Source organism: Schistocerca gregaria, chromosome 4, assembly GCF_023897955.1.
Source record: "Schistocerca gregaria isolate iqSchGreg1 chromosome 4, iqSchGreg1.2, whole genome shotgun sequence".
Lineage (NCBI taxonomy): Eukaryota > Metazoa > Arthropoda > Insecta > Orthoptera > Acrididae > Schistocerca > Schistocerca gregaria.
This window is the reverse complement of record NC_064923.1, coordinates 170612346-170625324: the sequence shown is the minus strand read 5'-3', so window position 1 is coordinate 170625324 and position 12979 is coordinate 170612346.

Genomic DNA, 12979 nt, shown 5'->3' with positions numbered 1-12979 from the left:
GACTTCCTTCAGGATAACGATATCGCTCTATTAGAGTGGCCAGCATGTTTTCTAGGCATAAACCCACGTTCAATAGGGATAGATTGAAAAGGGCTGTTTATGGACGAAGTGACCAGCCAACCACTCAGCGCCGAATGTCCATTGAGGAGTGGGACAATCTGGATCAACAGTGCCTTCATGAACTTGTGGATAGTATGCCACGCCGATTACAGGCACACATCAATGCTAGAGGAATTGCTACTAACTATTATAATTACCGATGTGTATAGCAATCTGGACCACCAGCTCTGAAGGTCTCGGTGTATGGTGGTACAACACGCCATGTGTGTTTTTCATGTTCAATAAAAAGGGCAGAAATGTTGTTTATGTTGATCTCTATTGCCATTTTCTGTACAGTTTCCGGAATTCTCGGAACCGAGGTGAATTAAAAATTTTTGATGTGTGTAAATATTCAGAATAGCTGACAATGCAAATATACGTCAGGGACACGTGGACCAACAGGTTTTAAGAAAAATTGAAAATCGGAGATAGAAAGCCTGCGGATTAAAAAAAATTCCGATACTTCTTAATCACACCTCGAGAAACTTGAGATAACTTCAAGCGTTTCTCTTCATTTCTTAGTTTTCTGTATCTCATTGTGCACTGATTCTTCCTGACTACTCTCTTAAAGTTTAGCCTACTCTCCATCATTACTAAATTATGATCGGAATTAATATCTGCTCCTGGGTATGTGTTACATTCCAATATCAGTATTCGGAATCTCTCTCTGACCCTGATGTAATATAACTGTAATCTTCCCGTATCACGCGGCGTTTTCCAAGTGTACCTCCTCCTCTTGTGATCATTGCACAGATTATTTGCTATTAATATATGAATTTTATTGCAGTACTCAGTTTGTCATTCTCCCGTCTGATTCCTACTACCAAGACCATATTCTCCTTGTACTCCTTCTTGTAGGACCGCATTGCAATCAACCAAGACTACTATATTTTCAGTTTCCTTTACGTACTGAATCAAAAGTTCAAAATCCTCCTAAACGCCCACTATCTCTTCAACTTCTGTTTGCGATGTTGGTACGAATACCTGATTTATTGTTTTGGTGTTGGTTTGTTGTCGATTCTGATGAGAAAACCATGTCACTGAACAGTTCACAGTAACTCACTATCTGTCCTATCTTCCTATTCATAACGAATCCTCCTCACGTTATACCATTTCCTGCTGCCGTTCGTATTACACTATACTCGCCTGACCAGAAATTCTTGTCTTCTTTCCATTTCACTTCACTGATCCCCACCATATCTAGAGTGGGGCTTAGCATTTCCATTTTCAGATTTTCTAGCTTTATTACCACATTCAAACATCTGACATTCCGCATCGCGGTTTGCAGAGCATAGCCCCTTAGGTGGTTATTCAGTCTCTTCGTCATGGTCACATCCGCCTTGGCAGCCACGTCCCAAGATACGAATGGAGGACTATTCCGGAACCTTTCTTCAATTACAGGCTTCATATGCTGTGGATATGCATTATGTGGCTTAAATCCAGTTGTTTCCATGTCTTCTGCATCCTCAAGCCCTTGATCATTGGTGGTTGTTCCACCATTTAGGGTAGTTCTCCCCCCCCCCCCCCCCCACAAAAAAGCAAGATGGTGCCGTGTTCTCTTTTGAAAACCATTGACAAAAAGAGAGTGACTTGTTACACCAAACTGTGGTCTGCATCATATGAATGCTGGTCAAAAACAGGAATAAGCTTTAGATTTAAATCTATATAAGAATTATAGAGGTCGCTCATTACATGTTTGATACCATAATTTCAAAATTCAAAATAGTAAATCCAATAAGGGCGACCACTTCGTTCAAAATTGCTTTGAATTTAGTTTCAATCAGTATGATTACAAATTCCATATTATTATTACAAAATTAAAAATATCAAATAATGATTATAAACGATTTGCCATTCTTTGTTTTTTTTTATTTTGGGAAATGGTTGAGGTAACGGCTATAGACCAGTTATGCTACAGTTTTAAAAAAATTTAAATAAGGAAATACTACCAAAATCAGTTGCTCTCACTTTTCGGATGGTTATCATGTTTGCAGTCGCGCTTATTAGAAATGTTAGAAAATTTTCAAGCTTGTCATCATGAAAAAATTAAAACTGTAGGGCGTCCATTGACAAATTTTTACTTTTTCTCTGCTTCATTTTTCTGAGGCTAGAAATAAATGGGTCTGAAGATATCAGGAGCCAATGCAACACGTATTATATTGTATTTGATTCTGAACTTCCTGGACAACGATTCCAGATATTTTTTGATATATTTATTTCTGGCTTCCTGAACATCTTCACATAATTATCTTATTGGTAATATCACTGATTCTAATATCTGAGCACCGTGCGTTAAGAATTTTATGACTCCCTGTAAAAATGTAAGACCAGGGAAAATTGTCGCCAGTATCATAACAATATTTTCAATTTTTCTGTGTTCATGTTATAGCCACGTGACGTAGCTTGCAAGATAACGTGAAATCGACGAATGGAATCTTCGTCCACCCCTGGAATTTGAGGAGAAACTAATGATTTATTAAATAAACGAAGAGCAATATTGCCATCACTGGAGTTTCCGTATGGAACTTTTGGCCGATTAACAAGAAGTTCTAGCTGTGGTTGAAAACATTTTTTTCTTTGTTTACAAAATCTTAAATAAACGAAGAGCAATATTGCCATCATTGGAGTTCCCGTATGTAACTTTTGGCCGATTAACAAGAAGTTCTAGCTGTGGCTGAAAACATTTTTTTCTTTTTTTACAAAATCGAGATCACGAAACTGTTTTGACGTTGCTCCGCACAAATAGCAGTGGCAAGATGATGTCTGATATATTATAGCTTTAAAGAGCTTTCCATCACACATTGAAAAACCATCAATGTCTTTTTATTTCTTTTTCTCCGAAACGGTTTAAAAAGGACTTACAGGAACACTTTGGTCGTCAATGTATTTCTTCCTGTTAAAAGTAGACTTTAGATTTTCATACAGAAATTGTAGCCTTATATGTTTACCAAAACGCGGTGTTGAAGGTGTTGGATTTCCCATACTATGGTGAGAGATGACAGTTGCAATGGAACCTAAAAAGTAATAGAAACGTTAGCGTCTGCATCACTCCCACCCGCAAACTTTTGTTTGTGCTCACTGTGCTCCGAAGAACTATCAGAAACCCATTTAATATCGAACTTGTATTTTTTGAAGTTCCAACTGATAACGTTTTTATACTGTCTTTTTCAACATGTAAAACTCTTTATGACGTATAATTGAAGAATTCCTGTACACTGATTACCACTCGAGTCTCTGTTATGTGTACATATGATGGGTAACGGCTACCTCTGGCTACAACTATTTTTTCGTAAATTGAACACGTACGAGCATTGTCATTTTCCACTGAATTTCTTATAAGCATGTGCTGATATTTAGGCAACGTTCCTTCAGTGGCATCAGACACTGCCTCATCAGCACACATTTCAACGACTGTGCAAGCTGATGATAATTTTGACGCTGCCCTTTAGTTATTAGTTTTGTCGTGATTTCTTTGACAGTACTGGCAGCAGAAGAGGCACCGCAAGAACAAAGGCACATCTGTGTGGCCAATGATAATTCCAATTTGCTTACCGTGTTACGTAAGTCAGTGGCTTTTCTTCTTTTGCTTCGACCACTTTTTTTATCTGACCCCACATTTGGTCGATCACGCTTCTTTGATTGCTGCTACTTTGATTACGATGTAGTGGTTGTTGCTGTACTCGAATTTGCAGATTTTTCATCAGTTTTCCAAACGATCTGTAGAGTACATAGTGGAATTATTCTGCGGAATTTGGATCTTATTTTACGTTTCACTGCTAGTTACAATTATATATCCGTATTTTTGTCTTAAATTTGAATACTCACATTAATAATCGTGGAAGAAGAAAGCAATTGTTTATTGTTTTGAAGTGACCGTTCACTTGTAGTTTGAGATTATTGCTATTTCCATTTAAGTGTTGATAACAATGCCTTCAAAGACTGTCCATTCTCTTCAAAAATCTGACAACAGTTTTCATCTACGTCTAAAAATATTGTCCTAAACATTCAAGTTGCGTATTTAAGTCAGAGTTGAAATGGTTATCTACAGCCTTGAACAATTCTCGACGAGTGCCGATTATTTTATCGATATGCGAATAAAAAAAAACAGACATAATGCGATGTAATGTTAGTAAGTGCACTCTACCGGGGAAAATAAGGACTATTACAACTATTTCCCAAAATCCGCTGGAGTGTAGCACTCTAGAGGGCACATAGTACTCATTTCTACGTTACCAATCCGCTACAAGTGAGACAAATGGTTCAAAACTGGATCTGACCACTATGAGACTTAACATCTGAGGTCATCAGTCCCCTAGAACTTAGAACTACTTAAACCTAAGTAACCTAAGGACATCACACACGTCCATGCCCTAGGCAGAATTCGAATCTGCGACCGTAGCGGTTGCGCTGTTCCAGACTGAAGCGCCAAGAACCGCGAAGTGAGACACCTCTTTTACACTCCTGGAAATTGAAATAAGAACACCGTGAATTCATTGTCCCAGGAATGGGAAACTTTATTGACACATTCCTGGGATCAGATACATCACATGATCACACTGACAGAACCACAGTCACATAGACACAGGCAACAGAGCATGCACAATGTCGGCACTAGTACAGTGTATATCCACCTTTCACAGCAATGCAGGCTGCTATTCTCCCATGGAGACGTTCGTAGAGATGCTGGATGTAGTCCTGTGGAACGGCTTGCCATGCCATTTCCACCTGGCGCCTCAGTTGGACCACCGTTCTTGCTGGACGTGCAGACCGCGTGAGACGACGCTTCATCCAGCCTCAAACATGCTCAATGGGGGACAGATCCGGAGATCTTGCTGGCCAGGGTAGTTGACTTTCACCTTCTAGAGCACGTTGGGTGGCACGGGATACATGCGGACATGCATTGTCCTGTTGGAACAGCAAGTTCCCTTGCCGGTCTAGGAATGGTAGAACGATGGGTTCGATGACGGTTTGGATGTACCGTGCACTATTCAGTGTCCCCTTGACGATCATCAGAGGTGTACGGTCAGTGTAGGAGATCGCTCCCCACACCATGATGCCGGGTGTTGGCCCTGTGTGCCTCGGTCGTATGCAGTCCTGATTGTGGCGCTCACCTGCACGGCGCCAAACACGCATACGACCATCGTTGGCACCAAGGCAGAAGCAACTCTCATCGCTGAAGATGACACGTCTCCATTCGTCCCTCCATTCACGCCTGTCGCGACACCACTGGAGGCGGGCTGCACGATGTTGGGGCGTGAGCGGAAGACGGCCTAACGGTGTGCGGGACCGTAGCCCAGCTTCATGGAGACGGTTGCGAATGGTCCTCGCCGATACCCCAGGAGCAACAGTGTCCCTAATTTGCTGGGAAGTGGCGGTGCGGTCCCCTACGGCACTGCGTAGGATCCTAAGGTCTTGGCATGCATCCGTGCGTCGCTGCGGTCCGGTCCCAGGTCGACGGGCACGTGCACCTTCCGCCGACCACTGGCGACAACATTGATGTACTGTGGAGACCTCACGCCCCACGTGTTGAGCAATTCGGCGGTATGTCCAACCGGCCTCCCGCATGCCCACTATACGCCCTCGCTCAAAGTCCGTCAACTGCACATACGGTTCACGTCCACGCTGTCGCGGCATGCTACCAGTGTTAAAGACTGCGATGGAGCTCCGTATGCCTCGGCAAACTGGCTGACACTGACGGCGGCGGTGCACAAATGCTGCGCAGCTAGCGCCATTCGAAGGCCAACACCGCGGTTCCTGGTGTCTCCGCTGTGCCGTGCGTGTGATCATTGCTTGTACAGCCCTCTCGCAGTGTCCGGAGCAAGTATGGTGGGTCTGACACACCGGTGTCAATGTGTTCTTTTTTCCATTTCCAGGAGTGTAGATACCGAGCGAGGCAGTGCAGTGGTTAGCAGCCGGGACTCGCATTTCTGAGGACGACTGTTCAAACCCGCGTCTGGCCATTCTGAATTACATTTTCCGTGATTTCCTTAAATCGCTTAAAGCAAATGCCGATGGTTCCTCTAAAAGGATTAGACCACTTTTCTTCTTCACCCTTCCCCAATCCGAACTTGTGCTCCGACTCTAAAGACCTCACTGTTTTCGACGAGACCTTAAACGCTAATCACATTGTCACCTGTTTTTAAACATTTCATAACGCAACAGTGACCGTAGCGCTCGACTCTAGTTCATCAGAACAACTGGCCGGCGTGGTTCGGCGTCGTTAGTTTCTAACCGTAAAAGTACAGGGAAAGAGACGGGCAGAATTTTCTGTCACGAGACATCATAGTCTATATTCCCCACGTCGGAAAATCATGAATAACGCTGAATGCATAAAGTTTTTGCTGGTATTCGGTAAAACTTTTTACGAGGAAAACCATTGCGTGTACACAACTTTGACATTGGTTGGTACTCAGCAGTATAAATTAATGGAAACATTACATGCGCTAATATTCTTCGTACCATCTTTGATATCCTACACCAAACAGAACTAACCCGCAGCTGCTACACATAGTTAGTGCTAAGCCGAAAACAGTAATTATCAACCCACGTAGCGACTCAGGTATCAAATATATTCCACTTTCGTTTCAAAGTATCGTGTATCTAAGCCTCCTCTTCAGGATTGTGTGGCAACCAGCTTATTCGACGACTATCACTTTTTCGATTTTTGGACACCTTTTTTCAGATCCAGACCACTGTGCGTCTGGTGTGTTCGCCACTGATTGTATTTCATTTGTATTCCGAAGGCTAAAAGGGGATGATGAATGACACAGCAAAATTGTTGCTTTTTCGTCGATTTCTACTTGTATGTTACAGATACGTTGCTGTAAAAAGATCTCCATATGAGTGCACGTTCGTGTTCACTACCACATTTTTGTTTAGTAGAATTATTTACAAAATCTCGAAGTACCTGCATTACTTTCCAAGTTAAATCTCACTATTCTATTAGATTTAACCGACTAACCTTCCCGTTTTCAGAAATAAGTGAGTGCAGAACGATGGATAATACATCCGTTAGCCGAAAAATATTAATGCTAAATTTACATACCTAACTCTATTACGATTTATATCAATCATCGTCAAGTTCTGAGAGAGGGCATTCTGTTATTCTTGGTGCACGGAATTTACTTTAAGTAAGAATAGAAGACAACATTGAGGCTTGCATCTGCTGGTAAGCCAGCGATATCCACACCACTGTTTACTCTCGAGCAATTCACTACACTTCTGGCCTTTTACGGTCCGCAGCTGGAGAAAGTGTGTAGCGATTGTTGCCACCACTTTCGTCATTTAATTCTACTGAAAAAGAGTGGATCACTGTCGTATTTCGTTATGAGAATCTTTTTAATGAAGTAGATTCATTCTTCATATCGGATTCATTCCGTTTTCTGAATGTATTTTGCAGCTTGTGGGACAGTGTGGGCTCTTCGAGAATCTACGTAATTTAAATCGCAGTCAATTCAGCCAAATATCAGACGAACTGGTATAAGATAGAAAGAGTTACAGCAGGGAATATTTGGGAGAGCACTTCTACGCCCGTAATATTTCTTACAGTCAAGGGAAGTCTCCGGGAAACCTCGGTGGATAGCTGTTGATTGAAAGTATTATAGATTTGTTTCTGGAGTAAAATATCCTAAATAACTGTTTGTGAGTAAGCAGTGGCGGCTCGTAGATATACGTTCTGGTTGTGCACAGATTTTTAGATTCAGGTGTGGAAATGTACAAAATACCTAATTCATGTATTAGTTATCGATTTAACTTCTGGGCTGAAAATCATCCATACTTACGTTGCACCCACACAACAACTTACCCATATTATACAATTCTTTGTTAAATGTTCGCTTACAGTAACTCTTATTTGATTTCTTGACTTTGTCGATAACACATATGATCTGGTTTACCCTAGTTCCTTTACAGCTAACTTTTCCTGGTTATTTTTTTTTCCGTTAGCACTTAAAATAGATTCAACCGAGTTCATATGGACACTGCACACAAAAGCCGATTCCTGCACAGTAAGCAAGCAACTCTAAATACGAACTGCTTTTTGTGGAAATGACTAAATAGAAGGCCGGCCGCGGTGGCCGTGCGGTTCTAGGCGCTGCAGTCCGGGACCGCGGGACTGCTACGGTCGCAGGTTCGAATCCTGCCTCGGGCATGGATGTGTGTGATGTCCTTAGGTTAGTTAGGTTTAAGTAGTTCTAAGTTCAAGGGGAGTGATGACCTACGATGTTAAGTCCCTTAGTGCTCAGAGCCATATGAACTAAATTGAAGTAGTACTTTCTACCAACAAAGTCATTTCACTAGAATACAAATGGGGCTCCGACAACCATAAGGGGCAAAAGCACACCGTATTCGACCCCCCTCCCCCATATTTAAGTGAATATTAGAGAAACCAGTGAGACAGGTTTCCGCCAATGTTCAGATGTATGTGTAGCGTGGCCCTACAGCACAGATAAACCTGATCGCTCATAAGATCAACAGACGTCAGACACATGAATAAATGATACAGTCTCAGAATCGACGATGATGGTTCTCAGCGCCTCAAATGGATTACTCTATGACAACTTCCGAAACTTAAAGTACTATATCTCATTAAGAATCCCACAAAACAGGGTTTTCTATCAGTATAACTATAACATATACTGATGTGTGACCTAATTTTACTATATAGCTAGTGAATTAGCATATCTGTGGAGTGAGCTACCGTAGATGAATGTCTGCTGCCGTGTGCTACGACCTGGTGACATTGACATACACTTGTAGTTGAATGGTAAGGTCTAGCAGTGTACGCCATGCACTGTTCATATTGTTTATCAAATCCACACGTGTTTCGCCCTTAAGGCAATTACGTCATACCAGATGTGCATGCACAGAAGCTCCCTAAAACGTGAAGGTGTGCTCGCGACCCTGATGCCAAATTTCACTGAGCTCAGAGGAGCAATATGTAGCACAGCGCGCAAGATTTAGTGCCCTGCATTTCAGATTAACGCAGCTACAGTACGTTTAACGGCATTCGAAGGAAAATTACCAATAAATCCGCAAGGCTTCAAAAGGTAGGGTGTTCACCTGCTCTTGTGCTCTTATATAGCAGCCGCCCCTGTTTAAGGGATCATAGTCGGTGACTTGCTTCCGTTGCAACTGCCGTTGAAAACGGCAACTGAATACACCTCACTTTAATTCGTTATATTTTATTTTCTACTATGAAGGGTATCACGATACTTGGGAGATGCGCCCCACTAAGGAGTCAAATTCTTTACAGCCGACAGGTGGTAGTGTATGTGAGGGGATCAAGTCAGGAATTTTGTCGAGAGAATCTTTAGTAATGGAATTTGCGTTGCAACCGAAGAAATCTTTCCAAAAATCTTTGGTGGATGTGGAACTGTGAAGTATTTTAAATTATTTCTGAGAGTTTGCAACACACACGAAGACATGAAGGCTTAGTGTGTGTCTTATTACTTATTTACTTGTATAAGAAATTATTAATGTTCTGCCATGTACAGTGAACCCAATTGCAGGCTTAAGCCGACACTTCTTTTTAAAGTACTGTTATTTCACTTGTAAGAGGTTCACCAACTTGCTGGAGCTAATGTAATCTCGATGTATTGCTCACTTTCTAGGCGCATTCACAGGAACTGCCTGAGACATGAAATATCTTTTCTCCTGTCAAAAGACACCTGCAATAGAGTCTCAGGTCAGAGTAGTCTCTGCCGCAGTTACAGTCGCTAGCTGCTACATTGTAGTTGTAGTCTGTCGCTGGTACAGCGCTGTTTATAGTTAGTCACAGTGCAGAACAAATTGTAAAAGTTTGTTATATGGAACTGAACAATAATTTTTACCAACCGCAGAGGTAAATGACACCATGGAATGAGATGACGATGAGGAACAAATGAATAATTGTTAATATAAAGAAAAATCAGCTGTGTAATTAAGTCAACCTTCTATTACAAGATAAATTTTATTATTTTTATTGGCATACGTGTAGTTAAGTCACTTGTCTCAGATGTTGGTACGAATATGTTTCTGTGGTGTCACCGACAGACACCACAATTGCTAGGTGTTAGCCTTTAAATCGGCCGCAGTCCGTTAGTATACGTCGGACGAGCCTGTTGCCACTATCAGTGATTGCAGACCGAGCGCCACCACACGGCAGGTGTAGAGAGACTTCCTAGCACTCGCCCCAGTTGTACAGCCGACTTTGCTAGCGATGGTTCACTGCCTACTTACGTTCTCATTTGACGAGACGATAGTTTAGCATAGCCTTCAGCTACGTCATTTGCTACGACCTAGCAAGGCGCCATAATCAGTTACTACTGATATTGTGAATCATGTACCGTCAAGACCGACGTTCATCATTAATGGATTAAAGTGAAGTATTCCACCAGCTAGGTCCGTTTTTCTAAATTCTAATTTCCTTGTCATGTTCCAGACATCACGCCAGCCTGCGTGAGCTAAAACGCGTGCCTTTCGGCCTCATCTAGCAACACGGTGTTGACTCTCCTGCCAACCACAACAGTTTTAGCCTTTTCTTTTGTGATTCGTCAGCACCAGTTGACCGAGATTTGTACTGGATTGTAGATCTTTATCAATAACGTAAAAAATTTTCAGACTATTATTCTTTTCATCAGTCAGCTATAGAAGTGTAATATCCCATTAAGTCATTGGCAGTCCCGATCCCGTCGTTTACCTAAATTAAAATATTCCAGAATTTTTGTGACATAATAGTCATGTGGTCTTTTGTAATCAGACGAGCAGCTGTACAGCTGTGCCACTAAGTAAAGTCAGTTTTTCTAGTAATCCAGATCTCAGACAAATATTATCGAGTATTAGTAGATAGGCCAGCAGTGCACTAAGCTGTGCCATTTACGAGCAGATACATAGACAGCGTTATCCGGGGACACCATCACGAGGTAAGAATTTTTCATTTTATTTCTCACAGACACATTCAGGTTGATTTCACAGGGCCATGGGGTAGCGCTGCTTACGTCCAAATTTATCAGTTTTTCATGAGTTACGGTTTATCAGTTTTCATACTTCAGAATGTATTCAAATTTAATTATATTTATTTTTATTTTGTGTTTGGGAAGGTTACACATCTTTATTTAATTTTTTTTATTTATACGAGAAGGCTACACACTATCTGGAAGGCAAGAGAGAGCTGTCATAGATCAGACCTACTACGCAGTGAGCTGCTATTTTGGAAGGGTTTTGTAGTTCTGCAATATGTCTTAGAATTTGTGGAAACCTCTCGGAAAGATTATCAGGTCCAGGCGTTCGTAACAATTATTAATTCTTTGACAATATCTTCTTTACAAAAATTTAAAGCCTGGTGTATGTGCATCTATATAAGAGTTATTAACTGCATGATGTCGATGATTCACTCAAAATATGCTGTCAGGTAACTACAGTTTGATACCTTTCGTTATCTACCGCTGAAGGCAGAACCGGCTGTTTCGATTCTGACTGTAAGCGCAGACGGGATCTTTACGGACTAATACTGTTTCTGATCAGATGTCTCAGGACACCTATAACTTGACGTTATATGCAATGTGTCTACCCTTCACCTTTATGTCGACCGGAGCTCTGCTGCAGACATTTTCTATGAGGTATCCGACTGTCTGTTTCTCAGAAAAGAAGAAGGCTATGACAATGACACTGCAGGCAGTTTCAAATATTGAACACCAGAATTGTTTCGAACAACTTTTCGATCGCTTCCATTTGTTAATCCCTCGTACCGACAATGTGTAGTGACTCACAAGAAACCTGATCTGAATAGAAAGTCATGTAAATCAAAAATAAGCATTTTATTTTATATGAGTAACTTTTCCTTTGAAAGAAACTGTTTATAATTTAATAATTTACCAACAGCTGTATGTATTGTAGAAATTTATTTTATTTTATGAACTTCTATGTGTTACAAGTTTCGGCATTAGACTGATGCCATCTTCAGGCCGCTGTACAATGAGTAGAAGAAATGTACTATACAACATACGTTAACAATTGAAAGGTATCATGTTAACAATGAAAGTGGCTCATAGAGATATATTATATAATGGACCCATTATCTGAGTGTTACAGGCCTGTCCCTACACCTGGTGTGGTATATTTAATCTTCGTTGATCCATTATGGATCGTGGGATGACTGCTGGCATGAACTTTTTGATGCAATAATTTACCAAAAGCCGTATGTATTGAAGAAATTTATTTTATATTATGAACTTGTATGTGCTACCAGTTTCCGCATTACATTGATGCCATCTTCAGGGGCCTCAAAGAGATATATTATATAATGGACCCATAATCTGAGTGTTACAGGCCTGTCCCTACACGTGGTGTGCTTCTACTAATTGTACAAGGGCCTGAAGATGGCATCAATGTAATGCCAAAACTGGTAGCACATATACGTTCATAAAATAAAATAAATTTCTGCAATACATACGGCTGTTGGTAAATTATTGCATCAAAAAATTCATGCCAGCCGTCAACCCACGATCCATAATGGATCAACGGAAGTTTATAATTTAATTCAAGGACGTCATACTAAAAGCTGAATGACTAGGCTTTTGACTGTGTTGACCACAAAATATTACAGCAGAAGTTGGACCATTATGGAGTAAGGGGAGTAGCTTACAATTGGTTCGCTTCTTACTTTAAGAACAGAAAGCAGAAGGAAATTCTCCGCAATATTGAGAGTGGTAGTGATGTTCAGTCCCAATGGGGCACTGTTAAGAGGGGCGTTCCCCAAGGGTCGGTGGTCGGGCCACTGCTGTTTCTTATTTATACGAGGGTCGGTCAAAAAGTAATGCCTCCCATTTTTTTTCTACTTAAAAAAATTAAGTTAAGTGAAAAATTTGAATTTGGCGCCATTCCTCAAACCTTCTTCTGCAAT